Source organism: Oncorhynchus keta, chromosome 23, assembly GCF_023373465.1.
Source record: "Oncorhynchus keta strain PuntledgeMale-10-30-2019 chromosome 23, Oket_V2, whole genome shotgun sequence".
Classification (NCBI taxonomy): Eukaryota; Metazoa; Chordata; class Actinopteri; order Salmoniformes; family Salmonidae; genus Oncorhynchus; species Oncorhynchus keta.
Genome location: NC_068443.1, coordinates 824,162 through 844,161, shown reverse-complemented (window position 1 = coordinate 844,161; position 20,000 = coordinate 824,162). Strand labels below are relative to the sequence as shown.

At 45.5% G+C, this 20,000-nt stretch overlaps 1 protein-coding gene and 1 long non-coding RNA gene across 3 annotated transcripts in view; one reads left to right on the top strand and one right to left on the bottom strand.

Annotated features, from left to right (window-relative positions):
- Nucleotides 1-20,000, bottom strand: part of LOC118377407 (piezo-type mechanosensitive ion channel component 2-like) — a gene marked incomplete at its 5' end in the record, with an annotated part of 307,558 nt that overhangs the window by 283,041 nt on the left and 4,517 nt on the right. The window lies entirely within an intron of this gene.
- Nucleotides 7,673-8,744, top strand: LOC127910865 (uncharacterized). 2 transcript variants are annotated; one of them, XR_008076482.1, is made up of 4 exons: nucleotides 7,673-7,794; nucleotides 8,101-8,322; nucleotides 8,467-8,598; nucleotides 8,641-8,690. It is a non-coding gene; the product is annotated as an uncharacterized LOC127910865 (long non-coding RNA). The 2 variants fall into 2 exon arrangements; XR_008076483.1 differs by having other exon boundaries at nucleotides 8,101-8,394; nucleotides 8,569-8,744.

The following is a 20,000-nucleotide window of genomic DNA, read 5'->3' as shown; positions in this document are numbered from 1 at the left end:
TGTTATGGTGATAATAGAATACAGTAGGATGAACAGACCTCCCGTCACACAGAGGAAGTGAACATTCTCATCCTCAGGGGTCAAAAACATTATTAAAATAATACCACCACCATTTTGACATTGATGTTGAAGTGAAGTGTAACCGAGGGGATTCAGCAAACCATGCTGGCATTATGAGTAACCTTGCCTGTAGAATCCCTGAGTTCATGCATTTACTATAGTTTAGAGGGCCCAGTATTGAGGCAGGGGATATGAACATGGGTTTATTCGCTTCGAGGCAAGCAACACTGAAGCATGCATGAGAGCACCAGCTGTTCCGGACGACTGTGTGATCACGCTCTCTGTAGCCGATGTGAGCAAGACCTTTAAACAGGTCAACATTCAAGTGTCTTCACTGACATTTTTTCAACCTCTCCCTGACTGAGTCTGTAATACATACATGGTTCAAGCAGTCCACCACAGTCCCTGTGCCCAAGGAAGTGAAGGTAACCTGCCTAAATGATTATCGTCTGTAGCCATGAAGTGCTTTGAAAGGCTGGTCATGGCTCACATCAACGCCATTATCCCAGAAACCCAAGACCCACTCCAATTCGCTTACCGCTCCAACAGATCCACAGATGACGCAATCGCACTCCACTCTGCCCTTTCCCACCTGGACAAATGGAACACCTATGTGAGAATGCTATTCATTGACTACAGCTCAGCATTCAACACTATAGTGCCCTCAAAGCTCATCACTAAGCTGAGCACTCTGGGACTAAACACCTCCCTCTGCAACTGTACTTCCTGATGGACCGTGCCCAGGTGGTAAGGGTAGGCAACAACATCTGCCACGCTGATCATCAACATGGGGGCCCCTCAGGGGTGCGTGCTCAGTCCTGTCCTTTACTCCGTTCACCAACGACTGCGTGGCCACACACAACTACAACATCATCATTAAGTTTGCTGGTGACACGGTGGTGGTAGGCCTGATCACCGACAATGATGAGACAACATACAACCAGTTTGTCTAGCCCAGCTGATTTGAAGGGATTCAGATTTTTTAGCTCTTTCAGAACATCAGCTGTCTGGATTTGGGTGAAGGAGAAGCTGGGGGGCGTCTTGGGCAAGTTGCTGCAGGTGGTGCTGAGATGTTGGCCGGGGTAGGGGTAGCCAGGCCTAAAGCATGACCATCCCTAGAAAAATGCTTATTGAAATGATCGATTATTGTGGATTTATCGGTGGTGACAGTGTTTCCTAGCCTCAGTGCAGTGGGCAGCTGGGAGGAGGTGCTCTTATTCTCCATAGACTTTACAGTATCCCAAAACTTTTGGGGAATTAGTGCTACAGGAAACAAATTTCTGTTTGAAAAAGCTAGTCTTTGCTTTCCTAACTGTGTATATTGGTTCCTGACTTCCCTGAAAAGTTGCACATCGCAGGGGCTATTTGATGCTACTGCAGAATGCCACAGGATGTTTTTGTGCTGGTCAAGCGCAGTCAAGTCTGACCATGGACCCATTACGCATGCAGGCAATGAGGCAATGATCGCTGAGATCCCGGGTGAAAACAGCAGAGGTGTATTTAGAGGGCAAGTTGATCAGGAAGATATCTAAGAGGGTGCCCATGGTTACGGATTTAGGAATGTACCTGGTAGGTTCCTTGATACTTTGTGTGAGATTGAGGGCTTTTAGCTTAGATTGACGGACGGCCGGAGTGTTAAGCATGTCCCAGTTTAGGTCACCTAACAGTATGAACTCTGAAGATAGATGGGGGGCGATCAATTCACATATGGTGTCCAGGGCACAGATGGGAGCTGAAGTGGGTTTATGGCAAGCTCAAATTGTTTGTATAATAGGCAGTGTCAGAGGAAGGCCCAACATTTTTTCAACATTTCAACATTTCCAGTCACCCAAGTCATAGACTGTTCTCTCTGCTACGACATTGACTCTGTAGCGGTACACCCTATATATAGCCTCCACATTGACTCGGTACCGGTACCTCCTGTATATAGCCTCCACATTGACTCTGTACTGGTACCCCCTGTAAAAAGCCTCCACATTGACTCTGTACCGTAACACCCTGTATATAGCCTCCACATTGACTCTGTACCGTAACACCCTGTATATAGCCTCCACATTGACTCTGTACCTTAATACCCTGTATATAGCCTCCACATTGACTCTGTACCGTAACACCCTGTATATAGCCTCCACATGGACTCTGTACCGTAATACCCTGTATATAGCCTGTACATGGACTCTGTACCGTAACACCCTGTATATAGCCTCCACATTGACTCTGTACTGGTACCCCTGTATATAGCCTCCACATTGACTCTGTACCGTAACACCCTGTATATAGCCTCCACATTGACTCTGTACCGGTACATCCCCTGTATATAGCCTCCACATTGACTCTGTACCGTAATACCCTGTATAAAGCCTCCACATTGACTCTGTACCGTTACACCCTGTATATAGCCTCCACATTGACTCTGTACTGGTATACCCTGTATATAGCCTCCACATTGACTCTGTACCGTAATACCCTGTATATAGCCTCACATTGACTCTGTACCGTAACCCCCTGTATATAGCCTCCACATTGACTCTGCACCAGTACCCCCTGTATATAGCCTCCACATTGACTCTGTACCAGTACCCCTGTATATAGCCTCCACATTGACTCTGTACCAGTACCCCTGTATATAGTCTCCACATTGACTCTGTACCGTAACACCCTGTATATAGCCTCCAAATGGACTCTGTACTGGTACCCCTGTATATAGCCTCCACATTGACTCTGTACCGTAATACCCTGTATATAGCCTCCACATTGACTCTGTACCGTAATACCCTGTATATAGCCTCCACATTGACTCTGTACCGTAATACCCTGTATATAGCCTCCACATTGACTCTGTACCGTAATACCCTGTATATAGCCTCCACATTGACTCTGTACCGTAATACCCTGTATATAGTCTCCACATTGACTCTGTACCGTAATACCCTGTATATAGCCTCCAAATGGACTCTGTACTGGTACCCCCTGTATATAGCCTCCACATTGACTCTGTACCGTAATACCCTGTATATAGCCTCCACATTGACTCTGTACCGTAATACCCTGTATATAGCCTCCACATTGACTCTGTACCGTAATACCCTGTATATAGCCTCCACATTGACTCTGTACCGTAATACCCTGTATATAGCCTCCACATTGACACTGTACCGTAATACCCTGTATATAGCCTCCACATTGACTCTGTACCGTAATACCCTGTATATAGCCTCCACATTGACTCTGTACCGTAATACCCTGTATATAGCCTCCACATTGACTCTGTACCGTAACACCCTGTATATAGCCTCCACATTGACTCTGTACCATAACACCCTGTATATAGCCTCCACATTGACTCTGTACCGTAACACCCTGTATATAGCCTCCACATTGACTCTGTACCGTAACACCCTGTATATAGCCTCCACATTGACTCTGTACCGTAATACCCTGTATATAGCCTCCACATTGACTCTGTACCGTAACACCCTGTATATAGCCTCCACATTGACTCTGTACCGTAATACCCTGTATATAGCCTCCACATTGACTCTGTACCGTAACACCCTGTATATAGCCTCCACATTGACTCTGTACCATAACACCCTGTATATAGCCTCCACATTGACTCTGTACCGTAATACCCTGTATATAGCCTCCACATTGACTCTGTACCGTAACACCCTGTATATAGCCTCCACATTGACTCTGTACCGTAACACCCTGTATATAGCCTCCACATTGACTCTGTACCGTAATACCCTGTATATAGCCTCCACATTGACTCTGTACCGTAATACCCTGTATATAGCCTCCACATTGACTCTGTACCGTAATACCCTGTATATAGCCTCCACATTGACTCTGTACCGTAATACCCTGTATATAGCCTCCACATTGACTCTGTACCGTAACACCCTGTATATAGCCTCCACATTGACTCTGTACCGTAACCCCCTGTATATAGCCTCCACATTGACTCTGTACCGTAATACCCTGTATATAGCCTCCACATTGACTCTGTACCGTAATACCCTGTATATAGCCTCCACATTGACTCTGTACCGTAACACCCTGTATATAGCCTCCACATTGACTCTGTACCGTAATACCCTGTATATAGCCTCCACATTGACTCTGTACCGTAACACCCTGTATATAGCCTCCACATTGACTCTGTACCGTAACACCCTGTATATAGCCTCCACATTGACTCTGTACAGTAAAACACCCTGTATATAGCCTCCACATTGACTCTGTACCGTAACACCCTGTATATAGCCTCCACATTGACTCTGTACCGTAACACCCTGTATATAGCCTCCACATTGACTCTGTACCGTAATACCCTGTATATAGCCTCCACATTGACTCTGTACCGTAATACCCTGTATATAGCCTCCACATTGACTCTGTACCGTAACACCCTGTATATAGCCTCCACATTGACTCTGTACCGTAATACCCTGTATATAGCCTCCACATTGACTCTGTACCGTAATACCCTGTATATAGCCTCCACATTGACTCTGTACCGTAACACCCTGTATATAGCCTCCACATTGACTCTGTACCGTAATACCCTGTATATAGCCTCCACATTGACTCTGTACCGTAATACCCTGTATATAGCCTCCACATTGACTCTGTACCGTAATACCCTGTATATAGCCTCCACATTGACTCTGTACCGTAATACCCTGTATATAGCCTCCACATTATTATTTTTGTTACCGTTTTATTTATTTTTAGCCTCCATTGTTGGTTAAGGGCTTGTAATAAGCATTTCACAGTAATGACTCTGTTAGTTAGTCAGCAAATGTGACAAATAAATATTTGACTTGTACAACAACAACAAAAAAGTGTCTACTTAGCGGAACAGACTTGACTCTGTACAGTAACACCCTGATATAGCCTCCACATTGACTCTGCCATTAAATATAATGCCTCCACATTGACTGGGAACACTTTGGACTTATATAGCCTCCACATTGACTCTGTGTCCTGTGTCTGTGTGTGTGTGTGTCCCTGTGTATAGCCTCCACATTGACTGTGTGTGTAACACCCTGTGTATAGCCTCCACATTGACTCTGTGTGTAACACCCTGTATATAGCCTCCACATTGACTCTGTACCGTAGCCAGCCTTATCAAATACTACCTACCAACCTACACCCTGTATATAGCCTCCACATTGACTCTGTACCATCATAACCCTGTATATAGCCTACCACAATTGACTCTGTACAAATACTAACCAACCTATGTATATAGCCTCAAATATTGACTCTACCAATACCCTCTCTCCTAGCCAGCCTTATCAAATGACTCCTACCAACCTATCTACTAGCCAGCCTTATCAAATACTCTGTACCAGCCTTAATACCCTACTAGCCAGCCTTATCAATTGACTCCTACCGTAATACCCTGTCTCTAGCCAGCCTTATCAAATACTACCTACCGTAAACCTATCTACTAGCCAGCCATTGACTCTATACCGTAATACCTACCAATATAGCCTAGCCAGCCTTATCAAATACTACCTACCAACCTATCTACTAGCCAGCCTTATTGACTCTATACCAGCCTTAATACCCTATCTATAGCCAGCCACATTGACTCCTACCAACCTATCTATATAGCCTTATCACATTGACTCTACCAGCCTTACCTATACCCTAGCCAGCCTTATCAAATACTCTACTACCGTAATACCCTGCCTTATCAAATAGCCTCCAGCCTTACTCTACTACCGTAATACCTATCTACTAGCCAGCATTGACTCTACTACCTACCAACCTATCTCCTAGCCAGCCTTATCAAATACTCTACCGTAATATCTCCTAGCCAGCATTATCAAATACTACTCTAGAAACATCAAATCTCCTAGCCAGCCTTATCAAATACTACCTACCAATATATCTAGCCTAGCCAGCATTATCAAATACTACCTACCAATATAGCCTCCAGCCAGACTCTTATCAAATACCCTACCTAGCCAACCTATCTGACTCTGCCAGCCTTATCAAATATACCTACCAATTGACTCTCTACTAGCCAGCATTATCAAATACTACCTACCACATTATATTTTTTGCCAGTTTTATTATTTTTACTACCATTGTTGGTACCAAGGGCTATCTACTAGCCAGCATTTCAAGTAATGTTTACCAACCTATTAGTTAGTCAGCAAATGTGACAAATAAATATTTGAATTGTACAACAACAACAAAAAGTGTCTACTTATCGGAACAGACTTCCTGACCAAGTAACAAGATCAAATACTTCCACTTCTGCCATTAAATATAATACCAACCTATCTACTAGCCAGCCTTATCAAATACTTTGGACTTTACTACGCTACGGCACCATACCCATAGCTGGTCTGGTGCAAATGTACCTGTGTCTGTCTCTGTGTTGTCAAATGTGTGTGTGTGTCTGTGCCAGTTGTGTGTGTACCAACCTATCTGTGTGTAGTGTGTGTGTGTGTGTTGTGTGTGTGTGTGTGTGTGTGTGTGTGTGTGTGTAGCCAGCATTATCAAATACTAGGCAACTATCCACTGAGCAGCAACAGTGGACCATCATAAACTGCTAAATACTACCTACCAACAACCTATCTACTAGCCAGCCTTATCAAATACTACCTACCAACATCTCTCCTAGCCAGCATTATCAAATACTACCTACCAACAACCTATCTACTAGCCAGCATTATCAAATACTACCTACCAACATCTCTCCTAGCCAGCCTTATCAAATACTACCTACCAACCTATCTACTAGCCAGCATTATCAAATACTACCTACCAACATATCTACTAGCCAGCATTATCAAATACTACCTACCAACCTATCTACTAGCCAGCATTATCAAATACTACCTACCAACCTATCTACTAGCCAGCCTTATCAAACACTACCTACCAAAAATATATAAAAGCCAGCATTATCAAATACTACCTACCAACAACATCTCTCCTAGCCAGCATTATCAAATACTACCTACCAAAATCTCTCCTAGGGTTTTTCTTTATTTTTACTATTTTCTACATTGTAGAATAATAGTGAAGACATTAAAACTATGAAATAACACATATGGGATCATGTAGTAACCAGAAAAGTGTTAAACAAATCAAAATATATTTATACATTTGAGATTCTTCAAAGTAGCAACCCTTTGCCTTGGTGACAGCTTTGCACACTCTTAGCATTCTCTCAACCAGCTTCATGAGGTCGTCACCTGGAATGCATTTTAATTAACAGGTGTGCCTTATTAAAAGTTAAACCAGGCTGAATCACATCCGGCCGTGATTGGGAGTCTCATAGGGTGGCACACAATTGGCCCAGCATCGTCCGGGTTTGGCTGGTGTAGGCCGTCATTCTAAATAAGAATGTGTTCTTAACTGACTTACCTAGTTAAATAAATGTTAAATAAAAATAATAGAAAAAATTAAATGTGGAATTTCTTTCCTTAATGCGTTTGAGCCAATCAGTTGTGTTGTGACAAGGTTGGGGTGGTATACAGAAGATAGTCCATATTATGTCAAGAACAGCTCAAATAAGCAAAGAGAAATGACAGTCCATCATTACTTTAAGACATGAAGGACAGTCAATACAACAGTCCATCATTACTTTAAGACATGAAGGTCAGTCAATACAACAGTCCATCATTACTTTAAGACATGAAGGTCAGTCCATCATTACTTTAAGACATGAAGGTCAGTCCATCATTACTTTAAGACATGAAGGTCAGTCAATACAACAGTCCATCATTACTTTAAGACATGAAGGTCAGTCAATACAACAGTCCATCATTACTTTAAGACATGAAGGTCAGTCAATACAACAGTCCATCATTACTTTAAGACATGAAGGTCAGTCCATCATTACTTTAAGACACGAAGGTCAGTCCATCATTACTTTAAGACATGAAGGTCAGTCCATCATTACTTTAAGACATGGAGGTCAGTCCATCATTACTTTAAGACATGAAGGTCAGTCCATCATTACTTTAAGACATGGAGGTCAGTCCATCATTACTTTAAGACATGAAGGTCAGTCCATCATTACTTTAAGACATGAAGGTCAGTCCATCATTACTTTAAGACATGAAGGTCAGTCCATCATTACTTTAAGACATGAAGGTCAGTCAATACAACAGTCCATCATTACTTTAAGACATGAAGGTCAGTCCATCATTACTTTAAGACATGAAGGTCAGTCCATCATTACTTTAAGACATGAAGGTCAGTCCATCATTACTTTAAGACATGAAGGTCAGTCAATACAACAGTCCATCATTACTTTAAGACATGAAGGTCAGTCCATCATTACTTTAAGACATGAAGGTCAGTCAATCACTACTTTAAGACATGAAGGTCAGTCAATACAACAGTCCATCATTACTTTAAGACATGAAGGTCAGTCCATCATTACTTTAAGACATGAAGGTCAGTCCATCATTACTTTAAGACATGAAGGTCAGTCAATACAACAGTCCATCATTACTTTAAGACATGAAGGTCAGTCCATCATTACTTTAAGACATGAAGGTCAGTCAATACAACAGTCCATCATTACTTTAAGACATGAAGGTCAGTCCATCATTACTTTAAGACATGAAGGTCAGTCAATACAACAGTCCATCATTACTTTAAGACATGAAGGTCAGTCAATACAACAGTCCATCATTACTTTAAGACATGAAGGTCAGTCAATCCGGGAGAACTTTGAAAGTTTCTTCATGTTGCAGTTGCAAAAACCATCAAGTGCTATGATGAAACTGACTCTCATGACTCTCATGAGGACTGAGGACTGCCTCCACATTGACTCTGTACCGGTACCCCCTGTATGTATCATTCAACTGAGACTCTTACTTTAAGACATGCACCGCTAAAGCATAACTCTCTCTCCTCTGCTCTCATCCTTAAGACATGGCTGCCTTCGATACTGTGAACCATCAGATCCTCCTCTCCACCCTCTCCATGGGCATCTCCGGCGGCCCACTTTAAGACCTGAAGGCTCCTACCAGGTGGCGTGGCGAGAATCTGTCTCCTCACCACGCGCTCCATCACTGGTGTCCTTTAAGACTCTGAAGGCCCTCTCCTATTCAGCTATACACCAGTCACATTGGCTCTTCATAACCTCACATGGTCTCTCCATCATTGCTAAGACATGACACACAATTAATCTTCTCCTTTCCCCCTTCTGATGACCAGGTCGAATCGCATCTCTGCATGTCTGGCAGACATATCAGTGTGGATGACGGATTCAAGCTGAAAGACAGACGGAGCTGCAGTCTTCCTTACTTTAAGACTGCCCGTCCATGATCAACAGCCATCACGGTTGACAGACATGTCCTCCTCCCAGAGCGCTAAGAACCTTGGCGTGATCCTGGACAACACCCTGTCGTTCTCAACTAAACATCAAGGTCAGTCCATCAGGTTCATGCTTTACAGACATGCAAGTTCAGTCCCTGCCTAAGACAGGAAGTCGGCGCAACAGTCCTAATCAGGCACTTAAGTCATCTCCCGTCTGGATTACTGCAACTCGCTGTTGGCTGGGCTCCATGCCTGTGCCATTAAACACCTACAACTCATCCAGAACGCCGCAGCCCGTCTGGTGTTCAACCTTCCCAAGTTCTCTCACGTCACCCCGCTCCTCCATTACTTTAAGACATGAAGCTCAGTCCATCAAGACCATGGTGCTTAAGACATGAAGGCACCTCAGTCCAGGCTCTGATCAGGCCCTACAGACAACAAGGCACAGTTCATCACCTCTGGCCTGCTCAGTCCTCCCTACCAGACATGAAGGTCAGCCCAGTCAAAACTGTTCGCTGCTCTGGCCCCCAATGGCGGAACAAACTCCTCACGACGCCAGGACAGCAGTCAATCACCACCTTCCGGAGACACCTGAAACCCCACCTCTTTAAGGAATACCTAGGATAGGATAAGTAATCCTTCTCACCCCCCCTTTAAGATTTAGATGCACTATTGTAAAGTGACTGTTCTACTGGATGTCATAAGGTGAATGCAGCAATTTGTAAGTCGCTCTGGATAAGAGCGTCTGCTAAATGACTTAAATGTAAATGTAATGTAATGACTGCCATCAACTGTTCAGAGGAGACTGCATAAATCAGGCCTTCATGCCTTGTTAATTTGTAGCATTTGTTTCCTTCTTAATGCGTTTGAGCAAATCATTTGTGTTGTGACAAGGCCTAGGGGTGGTATACAGAAGATAGCCCTATTTGGTAAAAGACCAAATCCATATTATGACAAGAACAGCTCAAATAAGCAAAGAGAAACGACAGTCCATTACTTAAGACATGAAGGTCAGTCAATATGGAACATTTCAAGAACCGGAAAATGTCAAGAACTTTGAAAGATTCTTCAAGTGCAGTCGCAAAAACCATCAAGCACTATGATGAAACTGGCTCTCTCGCTGCAGAGGATAAGTTCATTAGAGTTACCAGCACCATAAATGCTTCACAGAGTTCAAGTAACAGACACATCTCAACATTAACTGTTCAGAGGAGACTGTGTCAATCAGGCCTTCATGGTGTAATTGCTTCAGATGGGATGGCGTATCACTGCAGAATGCTGTGGTAGTCGCCATGCCGGTTAAGTGTGCCTTGAATTCTAAATGAATCACTGACAGTGTCACCAGCAAAGCACACTGGAGGTGTGTTGGGTCATTGTCCTATTTGCCCAAAAAGGAAAGAACGTCCTTCTGTAGCTCAGTTGGTAGAGCATGGCGCTTGTAACGCCAGGGTAGTGGGTTCGATTCCCGGGACCACCCATACGTAGAATGTATGCACACATGACTGTAAGTCGCTTTGGATAAAAGCGTCTGCTAAATGGCATATATTATTATTATTATTATTATTATTATTATTATATTACCTCAAAGATGGAATGGATTCAGCAGAGGTGCCTAACCAAAAAGGAGCGTAATGGAGGAAATCTTACATCTTCTCCGCCAGCCTATCCCTACTCCTCCGATGCCAGGTATCGTAACCCATAGCCCTCCTTCGTTCATACCCATGTCTGGAAAATATGACGGTTCACCTGGGAAATGTCAGGGATTTCTGGTGCAATTCCAGCAAATACATTGAGCACAACCCCACTAACTTCGCCCCCGACAAGAGCAGGGGGGATTTTGTTGTGTCTCTACTCACAGGCAAAGCTGTCACGTTCTGACCTTTATTTCCTGTGTTTTGTATTTAGTTAGTATGGTCAGGGCGTGAGTTGGGTGGGTGATTGTTCCTGTCTCTGTGTGTGCACCAGATAGGACTGTTTTGAGTTTTCACATTTCTTGTTTTTTGTTAGTTTGTTCATGTGAAGTGATTTATTAAAGCATGAATCAAAACAACCACGCTGCGCTTTGGTCCGCCTCTCGTTCAGATGAAGAAAACCATTACAAAAGCCCTGGATTGGGCCACCACCAACAGCACAGAACTCGGATCCGAGACCCGTTTCCACACCCTCTTCAAAGAGGTATTCCATCACTCTCCCCTCCGGTCGTCCAATAGGAGACCTCCTCATAGAACATCAACAAGGACGCAATTCAGCCACCGACTATGCCCTCGAGTTCCGCACAGTGGCTGCACGGGGTTCATCACGCACCTGACCACAGAGCGTCACCCCTCCCTTAAGGATTAACACCCTGGACTGGCAGCCATTGGGCACGGGGTTCATCACGCACCTGACCACAGAGCGTCACCCCTCCCTTAAGGATTAACACCCTGGACTGGCAGCCATTGGGCACGGGGTTCATCACGCACCTGACCACAGAGCGTCACCCCTCCCTTAAGGATTAACACCCTGGACTGGCAGCCATTGGGCACGGGGTTCATCACGCACCTGACCACAGAGTGTCACCCCTCCCTTAAGGATTAACACCCTGGACTGGCAGCCATTGGGCACGGGGTTCATCACGCACCTGACCACAGAGCGTCACCCCTCCCTTAAGGATTAACACCCTGGACTGGCAGCCATTGGGCACGGGGTTCATCACGCACCTGACACAGAGCGTCACCCTCCAGACCGGAGTCTTCAACACTGAAACCATTCAACTCATGGACCTCTCATCCCCCAAACAGCCACTCACCCTCGGACACCCCTGGCTTTGTCGTCACGACAAGGTGAACTACTGTCCTGGTCTTTTACCTGCTTCACCAGTTGTCTCAGCCTACCATTGCAGTGCCACCCACCATACCATCTGAATACGCCCAGTACAGCAATGTCTTCAGATAAATCAAGGCCTCCACTCTGCCACCACATCGCCCAGGAGACTGTGCTATTGACCTACTCCCTGGAGTGTCCCCACCGAAGAGCCATGTTTACCCCACCGATCTATCCAGGAAAATGAGGCAATGGAGAACTACATTGATGAAACACTCAAACGGTTTAATTCATCCATCTTCCCTGGCTGCGTCAAGCTTCTTCTTCGTTGGAAAAAAGGACGGTGGTCTGATTACCGTTCCCTGAATGACATCACGGTCAAGAACTGTTCCCCTCTTCCTCTGATACTCAGCGACCCTTGAACAAGTGGGCCGTGCCAACATCTATACAAAACTCAAACTGCGAAGTGCATTTTCCATTATACAATCAACCCCTTTCTCATCGTCTCCATTGATGACATCCTGATTTTACTCCCTGAAGGAACACATGCAGCATGTGCAAAAAGTTCTTCAATGGCTCCTTGACCATAACCTTCTATGTGAAGACCGAAAAGAGCACCTTCCATGTAACCTCGGTAAAGTTCCTCAGTTTCGTACTGACACCTGGAGGAGTCAGCATGGATGAGAACAAAGTCACCACAGTCAGTAACTGGCCCAAACCCACCACCGTTGGGGAACTCCAACGGTTCATTGAGTTCAACAACTTCTATCACCGGTTCATTCAGAACTTCAGTTCTACAGCCGCTCCCCTCACTGCCCTTACCAGACAAAAGACCCGGACCCTTCAATGGACTGATACCACCCTTACTGCTTTCAACAACTTGAAACGCCTCTTCACCTCAGGTCCTGTCCTTCGCCAACCTGATCCGACCCTTCCTTTCACCCTGGAGGTGGATTCCTCCGAAGTAGGAGTAGGAGCCGTACTCTCTCAGCGTGTGGGAACACCTCCAAAATCACATCCCCGTGCCTTCTTCTCCAGGAAGTTATCCTCCACTGAGATGAATTACGATGTGGGGAACAGAACTCCTTGCCATCCAGCTGGCCCTCTGAGTGGGTTGGTGGGAGCACAACATCCCTTTCTTGTCCTAACAGATCATCGTAATCTGGAATAAATCAGAGATTAAACTCCAGACAAGCACGCAGGGCTCTCTTCACATGCTTCCATTTTCATGTTACTTACATCCCTGGAAAGAAAAACTTAAAATCTGATGCTCTCTCCCACCAGTTTGACCTTCCAACCAGTAACTCAGACCCTACACCCATTCTTCCTTCCTCTTGCTTTATGGGACCGGTACAGTGGGAGGTTCACTCTGACATAGAAGAAGTCCTAACCTCTGACCCGGCTCCTCCTGAGACACCAGCTGGGAGGAGTTACGTACCAGCAGTTGTTATGCCCCAGACTGATGCAATGATGTCACACGTCCTTGGGGTCAGGACATCCGGGCATTACACGAACCACCGAACTTCTAGCCTGTAAATTCAGGTGGTCCTCACTGGCATCCAACGTAAGGGGTTACGTACTCTCCTGTTCAGTCTGCGCCCAAACCAAAAGCCCTCGCAATCTCCCTTCCGGGAAAACTTCAACCTTTGCCAATTCCTCACAGACTGTGATCCCACATAGCTGTTGACTTCATCACAGACCTTCCTGAAACCTCTGGTTTCGACCTTCCAACACCCTTGTCATAGTAGCGTTTTTCAAAAATGTGTCGTCTGGTTCCTCTTCCTCATTTACGTAACGCCGTGGAATTGGCAGAGTGTATGTTCCATCAGGTGTTCCGTCTGTATGGCATTCTGGAAGACATCGTCTCTGACCGCGGGCCCCAGTTTGTCTCCCGGGTGTGGCAAGCCTTCTGTGACCGACTGGGGGTTGCCCTCAGCCTCTCCTCTGGGTACCATCCCCAGACCAACGGGCAAACGGAACACCTGAAATAGGGAAGTACCTCCTCCAACAATGTTCTGCCTCTCCACACGACTGGAGTCGGTATATGGCCTGGGCCGAATACTCTCAGAACTCACTCATGCATTCATCCCTCCGCCTTACTCTATTTCAGTGTGTGCTTGGTTACCAACCCCCCCCATGTTTCCCTGGGAGGCAGAGCCTGGTACTGTCCCAGCTGTCGACGACTGGGTTCAGCGTAGTGAGCGGGTATGGGAGAGACCGCTCACCGGCATCTGCAGGAAGCCTCTAAATACCCAGAAACGCTTTGCCGACAGACAGCGCCGACCTACGCCACTCTTTCACCCCGGACAGCGTGTGGCTCTCTACCAGAGACATCCGGCTCCCCTGCAAAAAGCTCTGTCCTCTATCCTCGCTTCATTGGTCCCTTCAAGATCGCATCGACCCTGTCAGCTACCGCCTCCAGTTACCCCGTCGGTATAAAATCTCCTCGTCCTTCCATGCGTCTCTTTTAAAACCAGTCCTCTTCATCCTCCAGTCCTCTTCATCCACCAGTCCTCTCCATCCTCCAGTCTCATCCCGCAGTGCGCCCCCACCGTTGGAATTCGGAGGGGAACCTGCCTACGCCATTCAGGCCATCCTTGATTCTAAATGCCTGAGGTCGCATTCACTATCCAGTGGACTGGGAAGGTTATGGGCCTGAAGACCGGTCCTGGTTCCCCGACTAGGACATCCTCGATCCAGAGATGATTCAGGCATTCCACCGTAACTGTCCGGATCGTCCCCCTCCCAAGGTAGGAGGCAGCCTCTTGGGAGGGGGTGTACTGTAAGGTTCTGTATTTAATTTCTTAGTCAACCTTGTGTTCTGTTTCTTTGTGTTCTTGAACGTAGCCCCGTCTTTCAAGGCAAAATTAACACGTGCCGTGCTCTGCGTGTGAATCCACACCTTTATCTCCCAGAGTATTCATTACAGTGCATCCAAACATTTGACTTATACTGTATATAAATAATTATACAGATTTTTTTATGACTACAGTATTTACCCTATAGTAAACTTTAATACTACAGTATTTACCCTATAGTAAACTTTAATACTACAGTATTTACCCTATAGTAAACTTTAATACTACAGTATTTACACTATAGTAAACTTTAATACTACAGTATTTACCCTATAGTACACTTTAATACATTTACATTTACATTTAAGTCATTTAGCAGACGCTCTTATCCAGAGCGACTTACAGTATTAACCCTATAGTAAACTTTAATACTACAGTATACTACAGTCATGTCCGCAAAACTACAGTAAATATGACAGTATTCACTGTCGTGTTTTTGCTGACTTCAGTCCAGTGAATACTATAGTATTTAACCATAGTATACTATAGTATTTAACCATAGTATACTATAGTATTTAAACATAGTATGCTATAGTATTTAAACATAGTATACTATAGTATTTAACCATAGTATACTATAGTATTTAAACATAGTATGCTATAGTATTTAACCATAGTATACTATAGTATTTAACCATAGTATACTATAGTATTTATTTCATGTGGATACCTCCAAACAACACCTCTCCGAGCCAGCCTTATTAAAATACTGGAGAGAACGTTTTGGGGTTCTTGTTTTCCCTAGTATTTCCCCTGACGGTCACCGGGAGAGAGGGAGAGAAAAGCTCGTTAATAGGAAGTGGAGTTATAAAGGTTCAAATTGGTTCTTAACTTCTGGACAAGGCACTACTTTGGCTCTTTCCTCACCCATAACGTCTCAGGAAAAAAATGTAATGATCGGACTACATATTCATCAAGGGGCAAATAACCGCTTGGAAAAGGACTCTGTATTTTACCAATAATTGTCCAACTGTGCCAGACAGAGAAATATTATCTAGAAATAGTATCTATTATCGAGAAATAAGACACTATTTAGATTCAACTAAAAATGGTACATTTAAACTATGTGTCTTTCTGCCTGTGTTTGTGTCTGTCATTGTGTGTGGTATCCTTTCAGTTTATCATTTCTCCCCAAGTCTGAACCTCTGCGGGCTCAACCCCCTAATAGCACAGACAGTAGAAGCAGACAGACTAGTATATATGTAGAGGATGAGGGTAGGACCAGGATGTTCAATAGAGTATATATGTAGAGGATGAGGGTAGGACCAGGATGTTCAATAGAGTCTATATGTAGAGGATGAGGGTAGGAATAGGATGTTCAATGAAGTCTATATGTAGAGGATGAGGGTAGGACCGGGATGTTCAATAGAGTCTATATGTAGAGGATGGGGGTAGGACCAGGATGTTCAATAGAGTCTATATGTAGAGGATGAGGGTAGGACCAGGATGTTCAATAGAGTCTATATGTAGAGGATGAGGGTAGGACCAGGATGCTCAATAGAGTCTATATGTAGAGGATGAGGGTAGGACCAGGATGTTCAATGAAGTCTATATGTAGAGGATGAGGGTAGGACCAGGATGTTCAATAGAGTCTATATGTAGAGAATGAGGGTAGGACCAGGATGTTCAATGAAGTCTATATGTAGAGGATGAGGGTAGGACCAGGATGTTCAATAGAGTATATATGTAGAGGATGAGGGTAGGACCAGGATGTTCAATAGAGTCTATATGTAGAGAATGAGGGTAGGACCAGGATGTTCAATGAAGTCTATATGTAGAGGATGAGGGTAGGACCAGGATGTTCAATAGAGTCATTGTGTAGAGGATGAGGGTAGGACCAGGATGTTGAATGGAGTCTATATGTAGAGGATGAGGGTAGGACCAGGATGTTCAATAGAGTCTATATGTAGAGGATGAGGGTAGGACCTGGATGTTCAATAGAGTCATTGTGTAGAGGATGAGGGTAGGACCAGGATGTTCAATAGAGTCTATATGTAGAGGATGAGGGTAGGACCAGGATGCTCAATAGAGTCTATATGTAGAGGATGAGGGTAGGACCTGGATGTTCAATAGAGTATATATGTAGAGGATGGGGGTAGGACCAGGATGTTCAATAGAGTCTATATGTAGAGGATGAGGGTCGGACCGGGATGTTCAATAGAGTCTATATGTAGAGGATGAGGGTAGGACCAGGATGCTCAATAGAGGCTATATGTAGAGGATGAGGGTAGGACCTGGATGTTCAATAGAGTCATTGTGTAGAGGATGAGGGTAGGACCAGGATGTTCAATAGAGTCTATATGTAGAGGATGAGGGTAGGACCTGGATGTTCAATTGAGTCTATATGTAGAGGATGAGGGTAGGACCAGGATGCTCAATAGAGTCTATATGTAGAGGATGAGGGTAGGACCAGGATGTTCAATAGAGTCTATATGTAGAGGATGGGGGTAGGACCAGGATGTTCAATAGAGTCTATATGTAGAGGATGAGGGTAGGACCAGGATGTTCAATAGAGTATATATGTAGAGGATGGGGGTAGGACCGGGATGTTCAATAGAGTCTATATGTAGAGGATGAGGGTAGGACCGGGATGTTCAATAGAGTCTATATGTAGGGGATGAGGGTAGGACCTGGATGTTCAATAGAGTCATTGTGTAGAGGATGAGGGTAGGACCAGGATGTTCAATAGAGTCTATATGTAGAGGATGAGGGTAGGACCAGGATGCTCAATAGAGTCTATATGTAGAGGATGAGGGTAGGACCAGGATGCTCAATAGAGTCTATATGTAGAGGATGAGGGTAGGACCAGGATGTTCAATATAGTCTATAGGTAGAGGATGAGGGTAGGACCAGGATGTTCAATAGAGTCTATATGTAGAGGATGAGGGTAGGACCAGGATGCTCAATAGAGTCTATATATAGAGGATGAGGGTAGGACCAGGATGTTCAATAGAGTCTATATGTAGAGGATGAGGGTAGGACCAGGATGCTCAATAGAGTCTATATGTAGAGGATGAGGGTAGGACCAGGATGCTCAATGATAAACAGCAGCGTTGCAGTTCTTGACACAAACCGGTGCGCCTGGCACCTACAACCATACCCTGTTCAAAGAGCGTTAAATATTTAGTTTTACCCAGTCATCCCTCTGAATGGCACACGTACACAATCCATGCCTCAATTATCTCAAGGCTTAAAAATCCTTCTTTAACCTGTCTCCTCCTCTTCATCTACATGTCTCCTCCTCTTCATCTACACTGATTTGAAGTGGATTTAACAGGTGACATTAATAAGGGATCATATCTTTCACCTGGATTCCCCTGGTCAGTCTATGTGGAAAGAGCAGGTGTTCCTAATGTTTTGTCCACTCGGTGTATGTGATGTTATGTGATCCTGAAGTCAACCTGCTGTCAGCACCATACATTACATGACATTAACATTAAGAAGTCTTCTTCTCTCATTACCTATTGATGAGAGGGTAAGTGGTACACTTTAAAGACTCTCCTCTCCTTCCTCCATACCTCACTCTATCCCTTCCGCTCACTCCATCCCTTCATTCCATCATCCCTTCCTCCATCTAGTCCTCCTTCCAACCTACTTCTATCCCTTCCTATCTTCTGTCCTCCCTCCATCCATCCATCCATTCCCTCCTTCCTACTCACCCTCCAATCCCTCCTTCCTACTCACCCTCCAATCCCTCCTTCCTACTCACCCTCCAATCCCTCCTTCCTACTCACCCTCCATTCCATCCTTCCTTCTCACCCGCCAATCCCTCCTTCCTACTCACCCTCCAATCCCTCCTTCCTACTCACCCTCCAATCCCTCCTTCCTACTCACCCTCCAATCCCTCCTTCCTACTCACCCTCCAATCCCTCCTTCCTACTCACCCTCCATTCCCTCCTTCCTACTCACCCTCCAATCCCTCCTTCCTACTCACCCTCCAATCCCTCCTTCCTACTCACCCTCCAATCCCTCCTTCCTACTCACCCTCCAATCCCTCCTTCCTACTCACCCTCCAATCCCTCCTTCCTACTCACCCTCCATTCCCTCCTTCCTACTCACCCTCCATTCCCTCCTTCCTACTCACCCTCCATTCCCTCCTTCCTTCTCACCCTCCATTCCCTCCTTCCTACTCACCCTCCAATCCCTCCTTCCTACTCACCCTCCAATCCCTCCTTCCTACTCACCCTCCAATCCCTCCTTCCTACTCACCCTCCAATCCCTCCTTCCTACTCACCCTCCAATCCCTCCTTCCTACTCACCCTCCAATCCCTCCTTCCTACTCACCCTCCATTCCCTCCTTCCTACTCACCCTCCATTCCCTCCTTCCTTCTCACCCTCCATTCCCTCCTTCCTTCTCACCCTCCATTCCCTCCTTCCTTCTCACCCTCCATCTCTTATCTTTTTTTCTTTACTTCCTGATTGACAGGCTGTTATTTCCCTCCCTGCTCCCTTTCTCCCTCCATCCCTCCCTGCTCCCTTTCTCCCTCCATCCCTCCCTGCTCCCTTTCTCCCTCCATCCTTCCCTCCCTTCTCCCTTTCTCCCTCCATCCTTCCCTCCCTGCTCCCTTTCTCCCTCCATCCTTCCCTCCCTGCTCCCTTTCTCCCTCCATCCCTCCCTGCTCCCTTTCTCCCTCCATCCCTCCCTGCTCCCTTTCTCCCTCCATCCTTCCCTCCCTGCTCCCTTTCTCCCTCCATCCCTCCCTCCCTGCTCCCTTTCTCCCTCCATCCTTCCCTCTCTTCTCCCTTTCTCCCTCCATCCCTCCCTGCTCCCCTTTCTCCCTCCATCCTTCCCTCCTGCTCCCTTTCTCCCTCCATCCATCCCTCCCTGCTCCTTTCTCCCTCCATCCTTCCCTCCCTGCTCCCTTTCTCCCTCCATCCTTCCCTCCCTGCTCCCTTTCTCCCTCCATCCTTCCCTCCTGCTCCCTTTCTCCCTCCATCCTTCCCTCTCTTCTCCCTTTCTCCCTCCATCCCTCC